Here is a 27724-nt window from a genome sequence, read left to right on the forward strand (position 1 = left end):
TTAGTAGAGACTTGTATATACTTACTCTGGGTTTCTTGATAGACATTTTCAACTATAATTTATAAAGAAAGCAGAATTTGAAACAGAGATAGTTTCATCCAATGAAAAAAAGCAGGAGTGCCAAGAGTACATTATCAGAAGCCTACTCACCCACTTCGTATTCTGAGTAGTGATAAGAGCATGTGTTACTGCCTGGCCTAGCAACCTTTTCCACAGAGCCAATGGTAAAAGAAATAGGATTAATAAGGAAATGTCCTATGCAACATAAGCTACCTCTTCTGCTATCCCTATTCAGTCTGTTCCAAGAGTGACAAGGTCAAAACAGATACATATTTAGAAAGCATCCAAGAAATACCAGTAAGTCAGAGGAGTACTTTCATTTATACTATGTTGCAATCAAAATGCATAGAATTAAAAAAAATGCATAGAATTGTAAAATTCTGGGGTTAAATCACATAATATTGCATGTGCTACAAACTGTTACTTGCATAAAGAGACAGCATTAACCTGTATCTTTAACTCTTCTCTGGAAACATCCTTTCTATAAAGAAGAAGTACTTGAAATCAAATTATTATTTCTTACTCTCCCAAAAGATGTCAATCAAGAAGGAGTTAGTCATCATCAAATATATTCAAGTCACTGTGGAGGTTTTAAAAAAGAGTAAAATATGTTATCTCTACCACTAAAGAACCAAGTCTGGATGGTTTTTTAAGAGACAACTAGAAGTAAGTAAAAAAATAATTACAGTCTAGTGTTTTAGGGCACACTAGAATGTTTTCAGGCTTTACTCACTATTGGAATTTAGCAAAGAATGGAAGAGACTGGTCTCAAACTGTCATTGAAAGAAGAATAGGTGTTTGATTGACTGGTGAAGAAGCAAGGAGATCTTTTGTGTGGGAGGGAGAACTGGAAGATGGTACAAAATGGGGAAAAGCACGTAGGAAGTAGAAGTTAACCAATATGATTGAAGCAGCTTCATCAATAAGATATTTATGATACTATCTAGTTAATGGGGAGTGTTAAATGTCACATGAGAATCTGTAAAGACAAACAAACCATTAAAAGGACTGAAGTGGGAAAATGACAAGCTGTAGGTTTTGTTCTGGAAGCTTAATCTGGAAGCAGGGGCAAAATGAACTAAGAAACTAAAGATTTTCCTGGGCACTTTAAGTGTATATAATATACTGGAAGAATTCAAGCTCTAGAATGAGTGTGTCTGGGTTAGACTCCCAGCAACTTTATTTACTAGCCACATTACCTAGAAGAACTCTCTGAAGTTCCTGCATTGCAGTCTCCTCATCTAAAATGTTGGCATAATAAATTACCTAGCTTATTGGGTTATTAAGAAAATTAAATGGATTAATAGAGGTTAAGGGTTTGGAATAGAAAATAGACTCAAAGAAACACAGTCAACTGATTTTTGACAAAGGAGAATGGATGATAAAATGTAGCAAAGACTGTTTTGTTTTGTTTTTCAGCAAATGCTGCAGCTGGATATCCACATACAAAAGCATTGAGTCTAGACACCGGACCTTACAGTATTCACAAAGACTAGCTCAAAGCACATCATAGACCCAACTGCAAAATACAAAACTATAAAACTCCTATAACAAAAGATAGGAAAAAATCTAAATGACCAAGGGTGTGTTGACATACTAGGTAGAATACCAAAGGCACAATTCATGAAAGAAATAATTGATCAACTAGACTTCATTAAAATAAATGCATATATTTACTCTAAATAGACAATGTAAAAGAATGGGAAGACAAGTCACAGACTGGAAGAAAATATTTGCAAAAGATACATCTGACAGGGGTGCCTGGGCGGCTCAGCCAGTTAAGAGCCCAACTTAGGCTCAGGTCATGACCTCAGGGTCCTGGACCCTGATCTCACACTCTCCACTCAGCAGGAAGTCTGCTTTCCCTCACCTTCTCCCTCTGCCCTTCCCCCACTCGTGTACACACTCGCACTCTCTCTCTCATAGATAAAATAAAATATTTTTAAAAGATACATCCGATAAAAGATTGCCGTCTAAAATATACAAGGAATGCCTAAAATGTAACAATAAGAAACAAACAATCAAATTTAAAAAAAAACGGTCCAGAACTTAAGAGACTCCTTACCCAAGGAGGTAGTATATACAAAAAATATAAAAATGGCAAAAAAAAAGTATGAAATGATACTCCACACAATACTTCACACATACTCCATATATCATCAAGGAAGTGAAAATTTTTTTAAAAAGACAAAACATTACATACATATTAGAACGGCCATAATATAGAAGACTTTCAATAGTGAATACTGGTGAGGATGTGGAGCAACAGGAACTCTCATTCATTGTTGATGGAAATGCAAAATGGTATTTGCCACTTTGGAAGACAGCTTGAATTTCTTATAAAGTGAAATATACTTTTCTCTCATGATCCAGCACTGTACTCTTTGATATATACCTGAAGTCGCTGAAAACTATGTCCACAAAAAAGCTGGTGTATCTGGTACCTTTATTTACAAATGTCAAAACTTAGAAGCAGCCAAGATGTTCTTCGCTAGATAAAATGAATAAGTAAACTGTGGCACTTCTGGGTAATAAAATATTTTTCATTGCTAAAAATAAAATCAAATATGCAGCCATTTTAGACATGGAGGAAACTTAAATTCATATTATAAGTGGAAGAAAAAACTTGGAGTGGATCTGGCACATCATAAATACTCAATAAAAATCACTATTATTTTACTCATTATTATTTATTACACGTACATGTTGCATATTCAAACAAGTTTTTACACTAATTCCCTTATTTTGTAAAAATTATCTTGAGGACAAAGGATCGTGAATTTTTTGAAACTATATTCACAGCAGTTCACAAAGTGCTATTCATAGATTTAGGCAGGCAATAAGTATTTCCCATGGGAAACAATCAATACAGAAAGGGAGAAATAGGCTAATATTGAATATTGATGGTTAAACTATTAGAAGAGTTCATGATGGTAATGACATTGCACCAATTCTCTTTCAACTCTACTTCAACCTAGAGAAATTCATTGAACCAATGCCCAAAACATTTTCCAAGGAAATATATGAAAAATTCCTGAAATTATGAACATGAGCAAGCTGAAAGCTTAATCATGCTAGGTCTCCCCAAACAGATATTGAATCACATGGGGGATTTAAGAGGGATCAGGAAAGCTGGAGAGATAAACTAGAAAGAGGGCTCTTTAAAGAGAATGGAGCCTCGAGTCTTTTAAAATATATATGGGAAACCACAGACACAGAGATTTGTATGTGAGGAGATGAATAATAGAGAAAGTTACTTAGAGAAGAGAGGTTTCACCCTCTCCACAAAGGTTAGAAGGATATGTGTGTATATACTATGTGTTTCAGGACAAATGTGAGCAAATAGCATAAAGATATGAGGGCATCTAGACTAACAATCTACCAATAGGTCACACAAATGTGGAAAACTGACCTCTTGGGTAAAAACAACAAGGATATAAGAATCAAAAGCAATAGTGCCGATGGGATGGAACTTGCCCCTGAAATGCTCATAAGGAGCATGAGCGCAAGGCTCATGATCAATAAGTTCATGAACAGTAAGTTCAAATCTCCCTTTGCTGGAACAGAGTGAAAGCCATTCAAATGGAGTTTGGTAGCATGGCCCACATGGCGAGTCACCTTAATATGCTGCTGTCTTAAATTGAGTAGATACTGTTTTCTTTCAATTCAACTTCTAGGCATAACTTATCCTCAGAGTTCTTGCAAGATGTGGTGCGTGGTAACAAAAGGATGACAGTTGATCCAGTACAACATAGCTTTGCAATAAAATCACAAACTGAAAACAATTCCTGAGAATTTTTACCATAGGACCAGCCCAGAGATCATTATGCATACAAAGTGGCAAATATGTAATGAAACTATGTTGGAGAGATATATTTGGGCCAGCAATCTAATAATTCTATAGATGCTGTAAATTATGACTTCATGAGCACTGTGTTTGCAGTTGGTACCCTATAGAGAGGCTTCAGTGGGGATAATCTGATTGAGATGCGAGGAGTTGAACATAACCTTATGTAAATACTCCAATGTAATTGCTTCGGTGAGACTTTCCCAAACACTCCTATAGAATTTAGGTGCCCTACACTCACTCTATCACAAAACTTGTCTACGCATTAATTTACAGAGTTTATTTATCTCTTTACATGTTTATTTTCTTTTTCATCTAATGGATGTAAGGTCATGAGACATAGGGTAATAATCATTTGAGAAGTAATGCAGCATAATGATTAAAAGCATGGAATTGAAGACTAAACACTCAGATTATAGCCTTGGGCACATCACTTAAACTCTCAATGTCTCAGAGTTAATGATCAAATTAATATATTTAAAAATACACAATAACACAATATATCTAATAGATACTAACCACTACATAAATGTTAGCTTTGATTAATTGTCACCATTGCCTTAATGCTGAGAACAGCAAATGAATGGATAAATGCACAAACACACAAAGACACAGGTACACTTTGCACATCCTACTTGCTATTGAAATGTGAAATATTCATAATCAGGTGTTCCCTTTTAAATAATTAAAACTATTCAAAGTACCTGTATAAGTCAAATATATACATGCAACATGAAGTTGCTATCAGGAAGCCCAGCAGTGCACTTGGCAACACGGGGACCCATGCTTCAGCCAAATTCAATGCTTCCCAAACGATGGTCCTCAGAGATACTGCAAAGCATCTGCAAGTCCATAGTGATCTGAGTATAGTTGACTGACTAAATCCTGCTTGCATTTACATAACTCCTTTTCAGGTATATGTGGTTATAATTAATGAAACACAAACACATTTAAAATGATTGTTGACTTCAATGAAGTTATCATTGTTCTGTTAGTTTCTCATTGTTTTGTAGTTCCTTGTTCTGTAGCTCCTTAGCAACTGATTCAAAAAAAAAAAAAAAAAACTAGTGTCTTTGGGATTCTGAGAAGTTTGACATTTAAAAGGGAATCATATACTTGGAAAGGTTGAGAATCAGAGATCTAGGTCATGCTTCATCACTAAAATGCCAACTTGGCCTCTCCAAGCTCCTGGGAAAGCAGCAAAGGGCACTTGAGTCAAGGATATACAAAGACGAGAAGTGCTCCTGCTAAGCCTTCTCTTCTAAAAGGGCTCTGGGCATCATTGCCTGAGTTTGTCTACATTGGTGAATTCTGTTTCGGCAAAAAGGTCAGGCCTTTGGTCAGAAATAGCTTAAATCGTTAGGGAAGAAGCCTGCCTTCTTTTTTTAACAGAGATAAGTTGAGATTGAGAAAAGGTAGTTTATCATAAAACTTTTACTGTAAAAACGTTTCAAAATTTCAGTAGTGTCTTTCTAAATATTTACTTTCATTAAGAGGATCTTCAAGTACATGTAAAATATTAGCAACTTCCCCCACTAATTATCCGCTGTCACTACAGCCACATTCCAATAGCCATGCAACACATATAGAAGCCTATACTCTGTGAGAGATACTGGAGGTGAAATGGTGAACACAAGAACATACTAAAGTGTGGAACTCCTGTATCAACAGGAAGGCTCTGCTGTCCTACTATATATACTCCAGCTTTCCAGAAATTTCCAAACAAAGAACATTGCTATCCAGAAGATATAACAAAGGTCTATTTTATCCTCTTTTTGTCTGTGAGCATAATAATAAAAAAACAATGTAGCAGCCCTTCGGTGATCTGCACCATGATCAGTGGTGGAACAGTGTAGGTAGAACGAATGTTATGGGTTTATGAAATCCTATTTCATTTTTCTCCTTCTGAAAATACAAAAAGACCACATTTACAAATTGCTCTTGTTATTGGGTCAGAGCTGATTAGTCCATCTAGAGAGAATGTGAACAGAATTGATCCATGTAAACTGTAGTCTGAAGAACCATTTAAGACCTCTTGCCATATTAAGTCACTGTTATCTCACGTCCCAATTTGTTACACAGTATATACCTACCTGACCTAACTGATACCAATGTGCTCTAAACAAGTTACTTTCCAGATAAACTGAAGATTATTAAAACTGAAGTCATTAAAAGTGCATTGGTTTTGGAGTTTGGTAAAACCTGGTTTTAAAGACCAAGCTCGTATCTTGTGACTGAGATCTTTAGAGAGTTAAGTGACTTTTGAATCTCAGTATGTTTTTTTTCTATAAAATGTATAGCATATCACGTTATACAGGATTGCTACACAAATTATGTTACATAACTAAATAAATGAATGTGTGTGTGTGTGTGTGTGCGCGCACGCATGCAGGCATACCCTTACACTCATCCAGGCAAAGTTGTATTTCTAACTTATATTTATGTTCATAATAAATATAATTTGACCAGAAATGGATTACATGCTCAGAACAATAATTCCAAGAATAAAAGTGATCTGAAAAAAACATCTAATCGAGACCCTTATTTTACAGATGGGCAAAGTGGGGTAGATAAAAGTAAGTGGCATTGTCTATAATGACATGCTCCTCTTTCCATCCTACCATCTGCTGTTGAATTAGATAAAATTAAAAAGTGTTTTAAAGTGTAATAAATTACTGTTCTTTATGTTACAAACCACAGCATCAAAATGTGGAATTTAAGAGTTATTCATTTGCAAGTTTTATATCAAAAATATCTCCTTGGTCTTGCCCAAGCGCACTGAAATTAGAGGCACAGATGTTTCAAGCGGTGTCAAGGATGGTGACAATAAAGCAGTGCTCCTTCATCCCTGCAAAGCCAACTGGCTTGTGTATCAATTGACTACAACTGTGGCTTCATCCGTGAATATGCAAGTAAATTAATCTGTGTGAGCAATGCAGCAGAGAGGTTAAGAGCGTCGGTGCAGATAGACTTTGCTCTGAATTCCAGTTTCACCACTTCCAATTCCAGGGCACGAGGCAGTTTTGCCCCTTCTTAGCTTTAGAGCCCTCAGTCTCACTTTCTTCCCTTGTGAAACCAGAACAAGAGTATTCACTACATAGAATTTTTCTGAGTAAAGAGTTAATGTTTGTAAGATCACTTAGCAAGCACAGTGTCTGACAACTAGTAAGCACCCGCTAACGAGAATTATCATGATGTGCACAAAATCCATTCCACTCAGTATAATCATACAATGGATATATCTGGGTATAAATATTCATACCCACATATATATTATGAATGAAAACATGTTACAGCTGTTAAATAATTTATTTTTATACCTCTTTGGAAATGTTGTTGTAATTGAGTTACCACATAGAATTTCACAGTTGCAAAACATGAATGAGATCTGATACTATATAATAGAGACTTAAGGATTAAAATGTGCATAAACCAAATTTCCAAAAATATTTACAATGTTAATATAGCCTCTTAAAGCAACGCATTCAATAGCATATTTTTCTTTGCCTTCTTAAGTACAATATAGCCAATTTTCACATCTTATTAACTACTCATAATTATCATTATAACATCCGTCAACTCTACATGCCACTGCTGCTCCTGATATGGGGCACAGAGAGTAAGTAGGATGGATCCAGAGCCATACTCAGATACTTGCTTTCTATGTAAAGTAGATGATTAGCTTGCTTTTTGCTCATTTGCATTTTTCTTATGAAATTGAAGCGAGGAATGTTGAGCCGTCTATCCTTCAGGGCAGTAGAACACTGCTAACTTTTTGAAGAATAAATTAATAAATTAAAGACTGAAGTAATCAGCCCTGAACTGTTTTATTTGCCCTCCAGAAAATTATCTCCTTTGCTTGTGTTTCCAGGATCTTTTGAATTGTCAGCACCATTCAAAACATTTCTTATGATTTCACCATGGATGTCATTTCTTATCATCTCTATTGCTTCTCACACTGCCCTCTTCAAGCCTGAACCAAATGAACAAACTCAACTGTATAATTTTGCATTAGGGTCTGGAATAACTCTCAGCCCTGTAACAGGTGTGAGTTCCAAAATGCTTTTTTGCCTACTGAGCTTATTTCTTTCCCCAGCCCAATCTTCCAAGTTCTTTCCCTGGGAATGGGAAACTGTCTCAGGCCCTGATTTACACCCCCGGTTTCCTGATTAGGATTGGATCTGGCTCCTCGGCCTGAACAGTCACAATATCATTTTCAAACAAGCCTGTCTCCCCTAGAAGTTGCACCCTCTGCCCTTCCTGCCAACAGCCAGCTAGAATCCTGCCTTAACCCAGATGGCCTCCCACACTCCAGAAACCACACGATTCCCGCCCACCTGTCTCAGAGTAGCGCTTCTGTGGGGAAAGTCAGGCCACAGACCCCCACCACCTAATCTGGGTCTCAGGATAGCAATTCGAGCCCAGATGGAGAACAAATTTGCTACATCAACTTGGATCTTGACTCAGATTCCTGCCACCATTCTTGCAGGCAAACTCTCCAGCTGAGCGGGTTTCCCTAGCCCTGGCACTGCCTATTCCTAACATATTTTTCTCTTGCTGCAGGCCAAACGACTTTAGCCCAATCAGGTCACATGATCTGCCTTACTACATTTATTCCAGTAAGTACCTTATTGGCAGCCTAATGCTCTCCTCTTTCTCTCTGGCATCTTTCACTAATACAATGTCAGTGAAAAGCACCCTCAGATGCACCCAGAATTATTCTAGGATACCTTGAGCCTATTTCTAATGCCTTATCTGCAAAACAATATAAGACTATCTATGGTTATGATACTGAGTTAATAATATTTGTATAGTTTGTGCTGCATAGAGTCTGTTTGTGACACATTGCATTTGTTTCCTTGCGCTTCCATAGCAGAATACCAAGACTGAGTGGCTTAAGTGACAGAATGTATTTTCTCACAGTTCTGGAGGCTGGAAGTCTAAGATCAAGGTGATGACAGGTTTGGTTTCTCCTGGGGCTCTCTCCTTGGCTTGCACATGGCTACCTTCGTTCTGTGTCCTCTATGGGCTCTGTGCTGTGCATATTGCTGTGTCTCCCTGTGAGTCCAAACTTGCTCTTATAAGAACACCAGTCAGATTGAATTAGGGCCCACTCTAATGGTCTCATGCTAAATTAGTTGTCTCATTAAAGCCCTATCTCCGGGATCCCTGGGTGGCACAGCGGTTTAGCACCTGCCTTTGGCCCAGGGCACGATCCTGGAGACCCGGGATCGAATCCCACATCGGGCTCCTGGTGCATGGAGCCTGCTTCTCCCTCTGCCTCTCTCTCTCTCTCTGTGACTATCATAAATAAATAAAAATTTAAAACAAAAATAAAGCCCTATCTCCAATTATAGTCTTATCCAGAGGTTCTAGGGTTTGGGCTTCAATATATGGATCTAGGGGAAAAGAGGGACAATTCAGCCCATAACATACACGGGATAATACCTTCTTCTCAAGGTGTCCTCCACCTAGGTGTATACCGCCTAGAAGAGTAAGTCACCCATAGTAGACCTCTGTCAGAGTTTATGAAGTGGCTGAAAAACTATTTCAGGTTCTTAATCTTGACCTTACTGGGAATCTGTGAGATAATACTGACAGGTGAAATGAGTAATATTTCACATCACATCAAATCTGACTTCCTGAAAGGGGCTGGACAACAGTGAAAACAGTTACCGCACCTTGATAAACCTTGAGTTACTAAATTATCTTTAACTGAGGCGTCCGAAAGGACTATCTCGCTGTCTCTTGGCACTGGCATGCTTTGTTATACTACAGTAAATTATATTCCTTTAAGTGTTTTACTAACATTTCAAATCACCGGATGTTTAATGTTATGCTGGCCTGGAGTAGGGACAAACACGAAACGGCTCCCAGGAATAATGTGTTCACTAACAACTACTGGTGTAAAACGTGCCAAGATCTGAGAAAACATGATTTAGGTTTTCCTTGATCAAACAAGCAGGAAATGGTCAGTATTCAAAAATGAATTCTGTGAAAAGACTCATTTTCATTCCGTGTTTTTTACAGACTGATTTTTCTCCCCCCTTGCCGTGCCATCTTACAAGGCCAAAGGTCCCCATCACTGAATTTAATCATTTCAGTTAGAGCACAGACTAATCTTGGATGTGGAAGATATTCAGAATCCAGTGCTCCTGAGTAGGCTGTTGGGGGACCCTCCTGGCACAGAGCCCTCTGGGGATGGGGAAGGAGAAAAGCCCTCCATGCTACTTCTTCTCTCCTATGTTCCTCAAGCTTGCTCTGTTCCCCTCCCCAGTCCTGGTGTCTCCTGTCCCTCTTGCTCCTGCTGTTGCAGCTCTCTTTCTGTGTTCATGCTGTAATGTGTGTTTTCATAATAGAACCCTGCACACTGGTGGGAGTCTATCTACAGGACAAATTTTTTGCACTGAACTTGAGGGGGCTGTTAATTACTTTTTCCATGAATAATGAGAAGCAATACTGATACACTGGGAAAACACTCTGCTTTCCCCTCACTGTTGAAAGAGCACAGATTTCTATACAATTCTGTGTTAAAAGTATTTGTGGCTGTAGGTGGGGTGAAAAGCACTACAGAGTCCAGAAAGGAATTTTAAAAAGAAAGAAAGAAACTAGAGAAAAGAGGGAGAGAGAGATCTGGAAGTTTTTCAGGCAGATGAGAGGAACAGTTGGTAGGGAGGAAAAGATTTAAACTATGCCCAAGCACAATGGCATTCACTTCCAAAATTAAAATTGTCTGCTGATTGTGGCTGAAAACCCACAACTCTTTTCTTTTTAATCTTATTTTCACTATCATAATCTTCTCAAGCTGACATAATTACCTTTCAGAGTTTCATCAGCACTTGGCAAAATTACAGCATCTCCACTTCAAAAATGTTCTATTTCCAGAAAAGAATCTAAAGCTTCTTATTTTTTAACACATGGCAGGTGGTTAGCTGTTAACAACCAACTTCTTACCTAAAGGGTGACATAATTAGTCCAAGTATGTTACATTCCCATGGCTGGATGTCCTGTTCCTGATTAAAAAAAAAAAAAAAAAAAGAAGAAGAAGAATGCTTCATTTAATAATAAACTAACATTTTAAATTATTATTTATTCATAATCCTAGCCTCTTGCCAAATCTACCCAAGGTTCCCTTTCACAGAACAGCCGTCTGTTGTTCTCACTAGATTTTGCCCTGCAGCAGGTGAAATCACAGTCCATGTGAGTGAGGATAGATACTGGAGAAAAGACAAAGGGAAAATATCAAAATAGATATGCTATGTCTTTCTTGGAAGTGGTTTATCTTTTGATTTCACATTCACATAAGGAACTAAAGATGGTGGCTGACAATTTTGTGGGAAGTATAAATCTGAGTGAAGTAGCAGGTTCCTTGATCCCAATGACATTGGTGGGTGGGGGATGGCTCGCTGTGGCTTCAGAGGAACAGGTGGTCCTTAGATTATAGATGCAGAAGTTTAATTTTATCAACTCAGTCAGAGAGATCAGGCCTTGGCAAAGGAAGAAAATGTAACCAAATTCTGAATAACTATTTGGCTTGATAAACCTGATGCCAACTGGTTAATTTACAATGAGAAACGTGCTTTCGGACTTAAGAAGAGTCTTCTTCAGAATGAAGGTAGTTTTTAAAAAATAATTGCTTGTCAAGATACATCTGAGGATGAACTCAGCAAATGGGGTTAGTGTAAGACAAACAATAGCACTTGCTCACTGCGCTTATGACATTCTACACCAGGCTAGGGAAGTTTTTCCCCATAAAGGTCCATGAAGTAAATATTTCTAGCAACATGGGCCACAGACTCTGGCACAACTATTGAACCCTGCCTTTGCAGCACAAGGCAGCATGGAGAAGGGGGTAAGAAAGCAATGGGCAAGGCCATTTTCTAGCAACACTTCACACACACAACATGCAGCAGGCCCAACAAGGCCCCACTCTACACTTCAGGTCACAGGCACACTCACCTATGATAGTCATCACAACTCCCTGAGGTGCTACCCATTTTATGGGTGAAAAAACTCAGGTTCAGAGAAATGAACTGACTTATTGGAGGTGACCCAGGCAAATAATGAATTCATCCAACCAGGACTTCCTAGGTCAAGTCTGACTTACTACATCCAAGTTGAGAAGGCTGGAGGCTAGTTCATTGAGGCAACAGTAAAGTCTTATTAATTTTTCTTAATTGATATTTTTTTCTAATCTCCAGGTTGTACCAATTGAGATTATCATCATTTTCCCCTAAGAATGGAAGAGAAATGCCAACATTTTGATTCTCCAACTATTATTTTTTCCAAACCCTCTGAGTTCATACGAACAGCAGAGATGCAACATTTACAACATCTAACTAGATAGATGTTGTAGATAGATGTTTCATCTAGATAGAAATATTTTTTTTTCAACTAGACAGTTAAAATACATTTCTACCTCCTCTGGTTTCAACAATCCTTAGTCTTTTCTAAGTTAAACTCTACATTGGGACTTTTTTTTTAGAGTTATTTATTTATTTATATGAGAGAGAGACAGAGAGGGAGGAGAGAGAAGCAGACTCCCTGCTGAACAAGGAGCTCATGAGGCTCCATCCCTAGACCCTGGGATCATGACCTGAGCCGAAAGCAGATGCTTAACCTACTGAGCCACCCAGGTGCCTCCTCCCCGCCTTTTTAAACAGATTTTATTTGTTTATTTGAGAGAGAGAGAGAGAGAGAGAGATAGCGAGAGCATGAGCAAGGAGGAGAGGGAGAAGCAGACTCCTGCTGAGCAGGGGCTTTTTTTTAAAAAAAAAAAAAAAAAAAACCTCTATCACATATACTTCAGACTTTTTAGGTAAATGTTTAGGTAAATGTTTAGTCTTTTGGATTTCACCTCTTAGCCTCAAGTTTATAAGGGCATGTAAGGAAAGTTAACCTTGCCCTCACAGACAAGGGTGAGGGACAGAGAGAGCACTGAGGAGATGGATTGTTCCTCAGGTCCATGTGGTGTCTCCTGGATCTCTACAGTCTCTTCAGTGGAATATATGGACTGGTCTGCTCCTCAGGTTGGTGACTGCTGATGTACAGCTCGCTCCCCCAAGCCTTTAGGGTGATATGTTGGCACCTCTGCTTGAAACCTCTGGCACCATTTTCATCCATTTTCAAGCTCCTCACCCATGGCAGCCACTTTGTCTTGACCTCAGACCCCTACCATTTCGACATCTTTTCATTACATCACTGGGATCCCAGAATGCTAGTGGCCTTGTGACAAGGACATGCATAGCCACCACATGCTGTGTTAAAAGTGTCTGAGCACTAGATTTCCTCCAGTACACCCAGGCAAGCATGACCAGCCTGGATGAACTCAGGCCCCTCAAACCCATGTGAATATACCCAACAGCAACTGCCTTTTTTCAAATGTAGGCAGATCATACCCGCACTTTTTGCTGATCTACTCAACTACCTCTCTGCCCTTTCTCTCACTGTCCTCTCCTCACCAACTACTAAAAGTAGCAGTTTACCCCCACCTCTGTCTCTGCTTGATAGGGACCCCCTGAAAATAGAACTCTATGATCAAGTTTTATAAGCCTCACTCGCCTCTTGCAGAGATGAAAAACAAAAACAACCTAGAAAATCATCTTGTTTTAACAAAACCTGGCTTTCAATATTATTGTCTTCTGTAAATTTCTTTTTTTTTTCCCCAGAGCTTCTTCATCTTTGTATTTTTTTAATTTAAATTCAATTTGCCAACGTATAACACCCAGTGCTCATCGCATCAAGTACCCTCCTCAGTGCCCATCACCCAGCTACCCCATCCCTCCAGCCACCTCCCCTTCCGCAACCCTTTATTTATTTCCCAGAGTTATCAGTCTCTTCTGGTTTGTCTCCTTCTCTAATTTTTCCCACTAAGTCCCCTCCTTTCCCTTATAATCCCTTTCACTGTTTCTTATATTCCACATATGAGTGAAACTATATGATGATTTTCCTTCTCCGATTGACTTATTTCTATTTAAAATGTCAGACGCTTAATATTAACTCACTTTCTTTTTGACTTCCCTTTCTAGCAGAGTAGATATATTCCTAAAACTGAATAGGAAATTAAATGTGGATCCACCACAGATGCACACACGTACACTTTAAAAATATAAATTCTTTCACACGCTCACCATTGCAGTACCTCCCACTAGGCTCATATATTTTCATGACATTAAATTCTCATATTCCTAACACATTTTATTATTCATACTTAGTTGTTTACTTCCTGATGACCCCTCAGAAATAAATCTCTAAATCAGCTCTAAAAGGAGAGCCGCACTGCAGAAAGATAATCCTTTCCTAATTCATGGGTTCTTTTAACAGAACTAAGAGAACTTCACATTTTCACCTCTTCAACAGATTTTGTTTAGATTTCTAGCTTTTTACTTCATAGACCCACAAATAGACTGGGGAGTGGGGTAACATGTCTACAAACTATTGTATGAGACGAACAAGATAGCATGTTAAGAAGTACCTTTGGAATCTTCACATTCGTATACCCCAGATTAGAATGCAGGCCACTAAATTATACATGGAACTTTGCTAAAACCTAAAGAAATCAAAATTTCAGGTCTCTGAGTGACAACAGGTCATCGTGTCTCTGTAACTTTCTAGAGTCAAGACTGAAATAATTTCCCCCTGCTTGTGGTATCATCACAACCATCTACTTCGATCCATTCTATCATTTGACTTCAATGTGCAAGAAGTTTACTTTGTAATTTTAATTTTCAAAGCCTTTTTCTGAAAGCATGTTAATCTATCCTCTTACTTTATTAAATGAATAAATCAAGTGTAATCTCCACATATAAATGAGCAAGATATATCCAGCATGCTACAAAGAACTGGAATTAGAATCCAGTTCCTGTTTTGGACTAGTGCATTGCCATCATCTCAAAATCATTCATCTTCTTACATTTCTTCCAAAAGTTTTTGGTTTACCACATAAAGAATTATTACCAAAAGCTATTTAGTCTGTTCTCATTGCTCTCTTTTTAAGTCCAATGTCAAATGCTAAGATAGGAGATAGAACTGCTTGCTATGTTATAGGCTAAGCATTTGATCATTTCACTGTGAAGTCTTCTTTGAGGAGTCATGTGACTGTGTTACATTCAAATCTGTGTTATCAGTCATATGGTAATAAGGGGTTAGGCCTACTTATATTTCTAATTAAAGTTTTCTCTATAGCTCATTTTTCTGACCTTTTGATAAAGTTTGTGAAATTAGAGCCTTTCCAACACACCTATTCATCAGACGAACTCAGTGGCCTCAAAATATTTTAAATAAGATATTTATATTACACTTAAGCTATCAACAATAAAGTCTCTGGCTTAATTCAAATTATGGTACATAGAGAATTCATGTTGTGACACACAACTGAATCTTTGTATGTAGAGTGACATATCAAATATGCTGTTTTTAAGACAATTAAGTGTCTCCTGAAATATATTGTTAACAAGTGTTATTTATTGGGTAGCTAGACTGTTCATTAAAAAGTCCAAGAACATTAACTTCTTGAGAGTGAAGAGAGTTACACTGAAAGAAATTCCACTTTCTGGGGAAGTCTAATCACTTTTAGACTGCTTGGTTTTTTGGTTTATTTGTGTGTCTTTCTTTCTTTCTTTCTTTCTTTCTTTCTTTCTTTCTTTCTTTCTTTCTTTCTTTCGGACAGGAAGGGGCACACAGAATCTTAAGCAGGTCCCATGCCCAGTACAGAGCCTGATGCAGGGCTCAATCTCACAACCCTGACTGAGATCGTGACCTGAGATGAAATCAAGAGTCAGATGCTTAAGTGACTGACCCACCAGAAATCCTTAGACCCTGCTCTTCTTTTATTTTTTTAAATTTATTTATTCATAAGAGACACAAAGAGAGAGGCAGAGACACACAGGCAGGGGGAGGAGAAGCAGGCTCCATGCAAGAAACCCGATGTGGGACTCGATCCTGGGAATCCGGGATCATGCCCTGAGCCAGAGGCAGAGGCTCAACTGCTAAGCCACCCAGGCATCCCGACCCTGCTCTTCTTAATGAAACACTGAAAATCCCGATCTGAACCTTACTCCATTCCATATTCCTTTTCAAGAACTAATTAGGTTAGGTAGGACCTACCTTTTTCCTATTTTCTTCTTTGAGTTATTTTGCACTTCACATAGTAGTGCATCCTTTCTGCCTTGTTATCTCGGACCCGTGAAGCAGGCAAAACTCCCATTTTTTTAGTGAACAAAGACTTACTGAAATTACATAAATATCTGTATTTATTTTTTTCTATGAAAACAGAAATGGAGCCCATTTTTTTCCCACGATTAAGCTACCAATATTTAGGCACAGTGTCTGGCCTTGTGATATCCACATGCATGTTTGTTATATGCTTCATATAGTGATGCTATCTGCATGCAAAAGAAGCTGTTAGAATTCTTTAAAGATCAGCTCTTTGGATTCATGTATGCATATGTATGTGCTATGTTTCTTTTAATAAAACAAGAAGTTTTTATTCATATCATTTTCAAAATTCTCTTTTAAAATTCTTTCTTACCTTTCCTGTGGTGATATGATTTTATGAGCAGCAAAAAAGGTCTTTCTGTTTTTCACATCTGCTAACTCATTCAAGCTCCACCATCCCCCTTACAGTTTCAGTTTTCTCACAATAAAATTGTGAGCAAATAAGAAACAACCTCTTCCTCATAGTACGGTTATGATCGTTAGGAGTAGTAATACATACAAAGTGCTGCCCCAGAGCAGATTTATTCAAAATGCCTACCAGGCATTCCCGATGCTCAATAAACATCAGATGCCTTCTTCTACTTCTCTTTTTGTTCCAGCTACAAAAGGAAATGCTATCTATTCTACAACTATCTCATTAAGGTAAAATGAGATTCTCTGTTTAAACAAAGCCTTTCTCTACCCTAAAAAGTAACCAAAGTTACAGGGTTGTGTCAAACACAAACAACAGTTGTATAGGTGATAGAGAGCTGAAGTCAGTTCAATAAATCATGAAAGAATACAAAGTTTAACAAAGAAGAGTTTAATTGGAAACTGTAGTACCTCCATCTGCTCCAACATCTTTTATTGAGTCCCAATTATTATTGCCTGAGGCAGATAAGCTTTAGACTAATCTGAATGAAGTGAGGTGTGACATTAATTGTTATATTTGAACTCTTACCAGATTTGAATTTGTGCAGCTACACACATGCCACATAATAGTTTTCAGGTTCCTTTTTTTTTTTTTCTATTTTCCAGAGATTATTCTATCTGGGGTGTTTTGATGTGCTATTAAAAAATAAATTTTGCACAGAATGAGATGTCTCCTGGGTCTTTGTTTCATGTGAGAGAAAGGGGTACAGCTCTAGCAGTCTAGTACACAGCCAGATGCAGTTCATGTTTACCTTCTCATGTGCAGGCCCAAACCAATTTGCAGATAAATTAGAGACCTAAAAATACTCTTTTCCATGAAGAAAGGAAAACAAACAAACAAACTATATTTGGAAGAATTGATCTCTAGGGACAAAACTAAGTTCAGAGAAAAGAAAAAAATGAGCCAACATTTAGAAAGAGGTCAGGCACAAACTCTACCAGTAGGAATTATTGTTCATTTTAACAGATACAGAGGTTCATGGAGGTTATGGGGAAGTCACACAGCCAGCAAGCAGATGAGCAGAGATTCAAACTTTTTTTTCATTGAGACTTATCCCCCGCCCTCGGCTTTTCCTTTCAAATACAGTTCCTTCTTCTGCTTTTCCATGTTTTATGAGCAGCAGATTCAAAGGACGGTTGCTAGGATCAAGGTAATAATGATGTAGATGAAATGTACTTTGAAAACTGAAGGATGGAGGTGTCTAACAGGCATATGGATGCATCCTCATTCAAGTTCTTGATACGTAAAATGAAATGTTATGAAAATAAAATCGGATGAAGTTCTAAGAACACTTTAGAAGGTTTAAATACTATCACGTATCTTGGTTCCATTCATGTTTATTTATAGCAAAGAATGATAGACTTACACCAAAATCATATAGATGTAAAATGCAAATGGACAATACATCCCTATTAATAGTCATTGTCAAAGTGATTAAAGTGTCAAGAACAGAGTCTTGGTTACAAGAGACTTGCTTTAAATTTACAGATACAAACAGATTAAAAAGGGAAAAGATACTATGGCAAACAATAATAAAAGGAAAACTGGGGATCCCTGGATGGCGCAGCGGTTTGGCACCTGCCTTTGGCCCAGGGCACGATCCTGGAGACCCAGGATGGAATCCCACGTCGGGCTCCCTGTGCATGGAGCCTGCTTCTCCCTCTGCCTGTGTCTCTGCCTCTCTCTCCCTCTCTCTGTGTGACTATCATAAATAAATAAAAATTTAAAAAAAAAAAGGAAAACTGAAGTAGTCATAATAACTAAGTGAACTTCAGTAGAAGAAGTATGACCAGAGAAAAGTTGGTCATTTTGTACTAATAAAGGTCCATTTATCAAGAACAAAATAAGTCCTCCAGATGTATGTACCTAATAATACAACTTCTAAATATATGAAGCATCAATTGATAGTATAAGGACATACTCTTGCTGGTGGACAGAGCAAGGGTTCCTTTAAACTATAAGTTAGAGCTACTGCTAGGCACTTTGCATCTCTTGTGTCCAGAGACCAGCAGGCAAGAAGGGGAGTTTCCATATCATCCAGGGTATTTAACCCAAACAATAGGAGTAAAGTGGTTCTGAACAACGGGGAGACAAAAGAATACACATGGAACCCAGGTGATCCCCTTGGAGGCCAACTGGTATTCTTTTGCCCACTGCAGCTGTAAGTGGACATTTATAGCAACCCTGGCCTGCAAATGATTGCCAGAGGTTCAGATCTGAATGGAACTTTGGGTCATCCCGCCAGGTAAGCTACTGAAAGTAAGAGCAGAGGGTGATGGAATGAGAGTGGAGATGGGAAAGAGTGAGCACAGGTTTAGCCCCAATATCGCCTGCAACTATTAGAGCTATCCTTTATTTCACTGATCTCTTTTCTTCCCTGTTTCCCCTCAGGAAGGTTAGACTCATAGAAGTCTTGGAGAAACTGGTCTCTGAATCTGTGTAGAGAAGTAGATCTGTCTGATAGAAGGTATAGACTGCGGTAGGCAAAACCTGCATCTCCCAAATCTCCCAATATAAGGTCGCAATTGACTGACAGCCCCAGCTACTACACCCCGAATATATCACTGCATCATAACGCAGGGCTTGTTTCCTCTAGCTGTTCCCAACCACGACTCAGTGCAATAAAGGTGCTTTGGCAAGCCAATTCTTGTGAGATTTGAGGCTTCCCTAACAAACCACTTTGGCATGAAGACTCTCCACTGGCCTTGTCAATACATTCATAAAACTGCACTGCAGCCGAAGACCTTTCTTTCTTGCCTTCTTTCCTTCTTTGTTTCCCTCCATCTTCCACAGAGGTTGGACATGAATTGCAATAAGATGCTTTCCCAGCCTCCTCCAGCCCCCTCCTCATTGTTTCCTCACAGGAGGATCCACCAATGGATTTTTTTTGTATAATCAATGCCATCTTGGAATCTGTTCTCAAAGAAGTGAGGCTAATGCTTAATGTCTAAAGTAATGCTTGTAAATTTTTACCTAAATTAAACATGATTTTGACAATTATTTTTACCAATAGTAATTATGTTTTCCAGAGTCAACCTGACCATAATTTTCAAAATCTTTAACTACTGTAAAAACTTTGACTAATATTAAAATTGACTTAATAATTAGGTAATTACTGGATATGTAGAAGATTTCTAGAAAGGGCTGATTACTGGAAGACTGATCACTGAGCATAATTTTAGGTTTACATGCATCCATTTGGGTCTATTTGAAAAGTATGTTCATTTCTTGCACTTAAAGAATATTTAAAGGATATGAATAGCTGTAGAGAGTGATTTTTTTTATTCACGAGTTTTAGTGCTGCTAAAATTCTTGTATATTACCAAAAAATTACCTTCCATTTTTCTCTGAAAGTCAAAGGTAATATAAAAAATATTACATACTTAAATTTTTTAAGTGCCAAATATTCCTACTGGAACTACAAAATACTGCTGCAAGTATTTTAAAGAAAGCCAAAATACACCATGTTCATGGATCAGAAGAGTCAATATTTATAGATGCAATTTTCTTAAAGTTGATCTATAAAATCTGAGGAGAAAATTTTACTTGACATCAGTTTAATTATTGACTCATACAATAAACTACAAATATTTTGACATTTTTTTTAAAGATTTTTATTTTATTTGAGAGAGAGAGGGTATGCTAGAGGGTGGGGAGAGGCAGAGGGAGAGGGAGAAGCAGACTTCCAGCGAGCAGGGAGCCCAGGTCCGGGCTCGATCCCAAGACTCTGGGTTCATGACCTGAGCTGAAGGCAGACACTTAACTGACTGAGCCCCCCAAAAGCCCCCCTATTTAGTCATTTTAAGTTAAGGTTATTTCTGCTTTGCTTTAGCAATTGCCTGATGGTGCTGTTGTAAACTGCAGGCCAGAATTTGCATCTTCATCAAGGAAAGACATTGTTGGAGGCTCACAGAAAGCTCTGTACTAGGTACACTCTACTACTGATACTTGTTTTGTATTATTTATGCAATGTTCAGTCAGGTACAGCTACAAGAAGAGACTGAGAAGAGGCTCAGAGAAGAAAATATTATAAGTCCTAAAGTTAGTAGGTGCAGCACTCCCTACCAGACTACATGAGAATGACCCCATTCTGGTCAGAGGGGGGAAGACAGGAGCAAGGGAAAAGCATTAAGCCAGAGACTTTATTGGGGTTTCCATGGGAAAGTTAAGGCAGTGCATAGTGAACAGTTAAGGATTGTCTGGTTTGAGGAATTTTGCTGGGTTTTGGTCTATGGGTGGTCTCTAGTTGCCTGGTACCTTGCCCTGGGATGCCTAGAGCAGAGTAATATTGCCTCCTGGGGTACCTGTGCCAGATAGAGGAGGTATGATTCTGGATTGGTCAGTTTGCATACCAAAAGTATGAGCCCAGGGATCCCTGGGTGGCTCAGAGGTTTGGCGCCTGCCTTGGGTCCAGAGCATGGTACTGGAGGCCTGGGATCGAGTCCCACATTGGGCTCCCTGCGTGGAGCCTGTTTCTCCCTCTGCCTGTGTCTTTGCCTCTCTCTCTGCCTCTCTCTCTCTGTGTCTCTCATGAATAAATAAATAAAATCTTAAAAAAAAAAGCATGATCCCTGTAGAGCCCTTTGGTGTCTCTAAGAATTGGCTAGCCCAGAGAGGAGCAGTCTCTCGCAGCCAGGAAGTTTTCTTTTTTTTTTTAGGATGTCAAAATATCATTATATATACATATATATATACACACACACATATACACATATATAATTTATAACTTACAAAATTATGTAAAATATAATACATATGCTATCATATATATATATATATATATATATATATATATGCAACACTTCAAAGTATAGACTCTGAATTCAGACTTGCAAAGCTGACACCTCTACACTATTTTTGGATAATAGCAGTAGACTGAGTCAGATCTCAAGAACTCTTTTCCTGTCAAGGGGTAAATTATGGACTCGAGATTGGACGGAACAAGCAGTAATATTATAAAGATGAAAAAAATGAATAGGGGAATTTAAATGTGATTATTTGAAATACTTTTGGTACAATTTTTAATGTCTTATTTTTATGGACATATGAGAAAAGTTTTCTCTTTCTTCTTAAGATATATCTAACTCCCAATTTAATAAAATTGTTTTATAAACTAAAATAAATACATTTACATGGACTTTGATTTTCACTGACCCCCCAAGAATGCAGACACTTTTATTGACTCCTCTTACACTTCAGAGAAATATCATTTGTAAAAGTTCATTCAATAAGAATAAGTCATTTCACCAGAAAATAATTAGACAAATCAAATGTGTGCAACCAAGGTCATGTTAGCATTGTTTTCTTTTAGTTAGGAATGACAAACCCAATGTTGAGGTAGAAGTACTAACCAGATGTGTAGTCAGTTCTGCAAAGGGCTGCAAAGCCCTTCCAAGAAAACTGGCCTTGTACCTGGGTCACTTCCCAGCAGACCAGGAAACAGCAAATTTTGAGAATTTCTACCAGAAATAATTTATCTAATCTAGAAATACTGCAAGTGAAATCTGATGGAAGAAATTTCTTGGATTTGACTTTCTAGCCTCAAGATGGACAACCAAATCATAAAGGATTTAAAAATTTCAGTCCAAGAATCATTATAAATATTTCAGGCAAGGGGTGCCTGTTTGGCTCAGTTGGAAGAGCATACCAACTCGACCTCAAGATCATGAGTTCAAGCCCCTTGTTGGGTGCAGAGCCTACTTAAAAAAAAAAAATAGGCAAAAGAAAATTCTTTAAATCTAGTAGCTGCTCTTTACTGTTGGCTGTAGATTTGCAGAGAAAATTGAATGAGCCATATATAATTAATTAATACTATTGGAGCACCTAAGTAAGATATCAAACCAAATCTAATGAGACCAAACTTGTGTGTCTGTGTGCATGTGGATGAACAAGAATAAGCTTTAGAGATTATTTATAGTCAGTCACAGGAGACTAAAGGGAGGAATACCATCAGAAAAAAAAGTCCCAAGTCTTGGAAAGAGACAGAAGAGTGTAGTAGGTATACTTTCGTGGACTGCTAGGCATTGCTTTGTGCACTTTCTAATTATCTGGCTCTTTAGGGGAATGTACCTTTCATTAACTTTCTATTGACTGGGCAATTTTATGACTTTATAGTGGTAGTGATTAAACTGTAGAAAACTGATAGCCATGCAAAGGATTCTTAGCAATAAAATGATCCCTGTTCATAACAGGGCAAATCAATTTTTTTCAGTAGAGAATATAAATCTTTATAATTCAAATTCTCACATGAACCAGTTAAAATTTTTACCAGTTACTTCAATAATACATTAAATAAAATCCTTAACATAAAAAATAAAAAAATCCTTAACATATATGTATTTAAAAACATGCTTTAAAATATATAAGATATCCAAAGATTGGAGAAAATATTTGTAATATAGCTAACAAAAAACATATATGTAGAATATATAAAGCACTCCTAAAAATCAATAAGAAAAACACCAACCAAGTGGAAAATAAAAGGCAATTAACTTGAAAAGACTTCTCGGCGAAGTCATTTTGAGGTCAATTCCCAGGCTGATAGGTATATTAAAAGGTACTAAGCATCATTAGTCATCAGATAAGGAATTATATATTCAGAAAATTATTAAAAAGGCTGACAAAACCAAACATTGGCAAGAATGTATGATGAATAACTCTCAAAATGTGTGGTTGGGAGTGCAAAATAGTGCAACCACTTTGGAAAACTATTTGGCAGTTTTTATAAAACACACACCTTACCCCTGCCCTAGCAATTCCTAGGCATTTGTCCAAGAAGAATAAAAACAGATGTCCATGAAATGACTGGTACCTAGTTTACATAGCAGCTTTATTCATATTGGCCCAAACTGAAAAGAACCCAAAAACCTACCTAAGTGCTAATGAAAAAACAAAATGTAATATTCCTAGTCCTCAACAATTAAAAAAGTACAATAATAGGTGAGGGGCACCTGGCTGCCTCAGATGGTGGAGCATGGGACTCTTACTCTCAGGTCATGTGAGTTCAAGCCTCATGTTGGGGGTAGTAGCATTTACAACAAAACAAAAACAAAAACAAAAACAAAACCTGAGACATTCAACAGCATGAATGAAACTCTCATATTACCTGAGGTAAAAGATGGGAGACACAAAAGAGTACTCGCTGCTTCATTCCATTTATATGATGTTCAATAATTAAATAAAATAATAGCCTATGCTCATAGAAATTATAGCAATGCTAGTCTCTGGGGAAGGGTGGGAAAAGCCTGGAAAGCAAGAAGGCAAAGCTTTCTGGGAAAATAAAAGTAGTTTATATTTGATCAGGAGATCAGAGTCTAAATTACATCAATGTAAACATTTACATGTTCAAACTGTTTTCTGTCCTTACACCAAAATCCCACACTGCCTTGATAATTTCATAAATTTCATTTGTGTTGATTACTACTGTGTGGCGATGTCCTTCAACTATTTTATTCTTTCTCCATATCATATTGTCTGTTGCCTATTTTACATCCTTTGTATCAGCTTGCAAACTTGACACACACACACATGAAAATAAAACCTGCTTGGAATTTGATCCACATTCTTTTGAATTTACAAATCAACTTTGGGGAAATTGACACCTTAGTGATATAGGGTTCTCTGATGTCTTATCATTGTATATCCCTCCACTTATTATGGTCTTTTATAATATTTTCTTAAAATGTTTTGCTATGTTCAGGGTTAGAAAGTCTAGCACATCTTTTATTATATTTATTTTTTAGGTATTTGATATTTTCTTTCAAACACCTTTTCTGGTATATAGAAATACAAATTATTTTATATTTACCTTTTATTCAGGAAAACTGCCAACCTCACTTATTAATTCTAATGTGTTCATAGTTAATTCCTTTGGAATGGTCTATATATATAAGCTTTGTCAAATACCAGCTGTTTTAATCTATATTTTCAATATTCACTAAATATGAATACTATGAATATTAATTTCTTCATTTTGCACTGTTATACTTATCAGAACTATTAGTATAATTTGAAGAGAAGTAGTGATAATGGCTATCCTCGTCTCATTTTAGATTTTAAACAACAAACGATTCAACATTTTATTAAGTATTCTATTAATCTATTAAGTATTTCATGTATATGTTTTGTAGATGTTCTTTTCAGATTTAGAAAGTTCTATTTCTAGTTTACTGAAACTTTCTTCGATAAATGTATGTTTAATTTATCAAATCTTTTTTAGTTTTCTAACAAGATAATCAAGGCTTTTTACCTTGATTTGGTTAATTTAGTCAACACAGTGACTGAGGTTTTCAAATGCTAAACTAACAATGTTTCCTTAGAATACACCTCATTTATGATTAGCATTTTTTATGTATTACTGAGTTCAATTGGCTCTTTTTTTTTAAATTGTAGTAAAAAAAGCAACTACTCTCTTCTCAAATTTTTAATCATACGATGCAGTGTTGTTAACTAGAAGCACAATGTATAGCAGATTACTAGAACTTTTTCATCTTGCATGACTGGTACTCAATATCTACTGAATAGCAACTGTCCATTTCCTCCTCCCTCATGTCTCTGGAAAACACCGTTCTATTGTCTGTTTCTATAACTTTGACTCGATTAGATACATCAAATAAGAGAAATCATGAAGTGTTTGTCCTTGTGTTACTGGCTTATTTCACTTATAATATCCTCAAGACTCATCGATATTGTAGTATATGACAAGATTGCTTTCTTTTTATGGCTAAAAAAAAAACATTCCATCGTATGTATATGCCACATATCCTTTACTCATTCATTCACTAATGAACATTTAGATCATTTCCACCTTTTAACTAAAGTATATAATGCTGCAAGGAACACAGGAGTGCAAATATCTCTTTAAAATTCTGATTTCAATTATTTTGGATAGATACTCAGAAGTGGGACAGCTGGATAATATGGTAGTTCTATTTTTAGTTTTTTAAGGAAACTCTATATTGTTTTCCATAATGGCTATAACAGTGTTCATTCTCACCAACAACGTACAAGGGTCCCCTTTTCTCCACATTCTCACCAACACTTGTTATCTCTTATCTTTTTGATAATATCCATTCTAACAGACATGAGGTAATATTTGATTGTGGCTTTGATATACATTTTCCTGACGATGAGTTGTGTTGAGTAATTTTTCATGTACTTGTCCATTTATATTTTTTTCTTTGGAGAAATTCCTATTTAAGTCCTTTGTATACTTTTTAATCAGGTTTTCATTTTGGGGTTTTTTGTTTTTGCTTTTTTGCTATTGAATTGTAGGAGTACTTTATATATTTTGGATATTAATCCCTTACCAGATAAACAGTTTACAAGTTCTTTCTCCCATTCCATAGGCTTCCTTTTTCCTCTCTTGATTGTTTCCTTTGCTGCCCAGAAGACTTTTGTTTGATTTAGTTTCACTTGTTTATTTATGCTTTTGTTGCCTTTGCTTTTGGTGTCATATCCAAGAAACTATTACCAAACAAATGATATGAAGATGTTTCCCTATATTTTCTTCTACAATTTTATGGTTTCAAGTCTTACACTTAAGTCTTGATTTTTGTGTACAACGTAAAAAAAAAAAGGTCTAATTCTTGTATTGGTCAATATTCAGTTCTTCCAACATAATTTTTCATTGAAGAGACTATACTTTCCTCACTTGTGTGGTCTTGGCACCTCTGTCAAAGACCATTTAGCCAAATATGCATAAGTTTATTTCTGAATTCTTTACTCTGTTCCATTGGTCTATATGTCTGTATTTATGCTAATATCATACTGTTTTGGTTACAATAATCTTATAATATGTTTTGAAGTCAGGAAATATGAGACCTCTGGATTTGTTCTCTTTTATCAATATGTTTTGGCTATATAGGGCCCTTTGTTGTTTCATATACATTTTGAAATTGTTTTTTCTACTTCTTTAAAGAATGCCATTGGGATTTTCAGAGGGATTCACTGAAATTGTAGATCGCTTTGGGTTGCATGGACATTTTGACAATATTAGGTACTCCAATTCATGAATACAATAAAAATATTTTCCTTTATTTGTAGCTTCTTTAGTTTCTTTGATTATTATTTTTTTCTTTTAGTTTTCAGTGCAGAAATCTTTCATCAGCATGGATAAGTTTATTTCTAAGTATTTTATTCTTTTAGATACTATTATAAATAGGACTTTCTTACTTCCCTTTTCGATTTTTCATTGTTAGTGTATAAAATTGCAATTGGGTTTTGTATGTTGATTTTGTATCTTGTACTTTGCCAAATTTATTTAACTGTTAATTTTTTGTGCAATCTTTTCTGTTTTCTACATATAATTTCCTGTCATCTGTGAATTTTACATCTTCCTTTCCAACGTAGGTGACTTCTGTTTCTCTGTAACATGGTGATTCAAAGGGATGCCAGTATCCCAATGTTTATAGTAGAGATGTCCACAATAGCCAAAATATGAAAAGAGCCCAGATGTTCACCAACAGATAAATGAATAAAGAAGATGTGGTGTAATTATATACAATGAAATATTACTCATCCATCAAAAAAAATGAAATCTTACCATTTCCAACAACATGGATGGAACTAGAGGATATTCTGCTAAGAAAAATAAGCAAATCAATTATCATATGATTTCACTCAATATGTAGAATTTAAGAAACAGTACAGATAAACATAGGGAAAGGGAGGGAAAAATAAAATAAAATAAAATAAAATAAAATAAAATAAGAGAGGGAGACAAACCATAAGAGACTCTTAACTCTAGGAAACAAACTGAGGGTTGCTGGAGGGGAGGTGGGTGGGGGGTTGGGGTTACTGGGTGATGGGCATTAAGGAGGGCATTTGAGGTAGTGAGCAGTGGGTGTTATACAGAACCAATGAATCACTAAACTCTACCCCTGAAACTAAGACTATACTGTATGTTAATTGATTTTTAAATAAATTAAATTAAATTTTAAAAAATGAGTGAGCATCCTTGTCTTGTTCTTGATCTTAGAGGAAAGGCTTTAAGTTTCTCATCATTGAATATGATGCTAGTTTTGGACTTTTCATTTATGGCCTTAATTATGATGAGGTAATTTTCTTCTATTCCTACTTTGTTGAGTGTTTTTATTTTGAAAAGGTGTTGATTTTGTCAAATGCTTTTTCTGCATCTATTGAGATGATCACATGATTTTTATTCCTCAGTTAATGTGGCATGACATTTG

The sequence above is a fragment of the Canis lupus genome, chromosome 33 (genome assembly GCF_003254725.2).
Source record: "Canis lupus dingo isolate Sandy chromosome 33, ASM325472v2, whole genome shotgun sequence".
Classification (NCBI taxonomy): domain Eukaryota; kingdom Metazoa; phylum Chordata; class Mammalia; order Carnivora; family Canidae; genus Canis; species Canis lupus.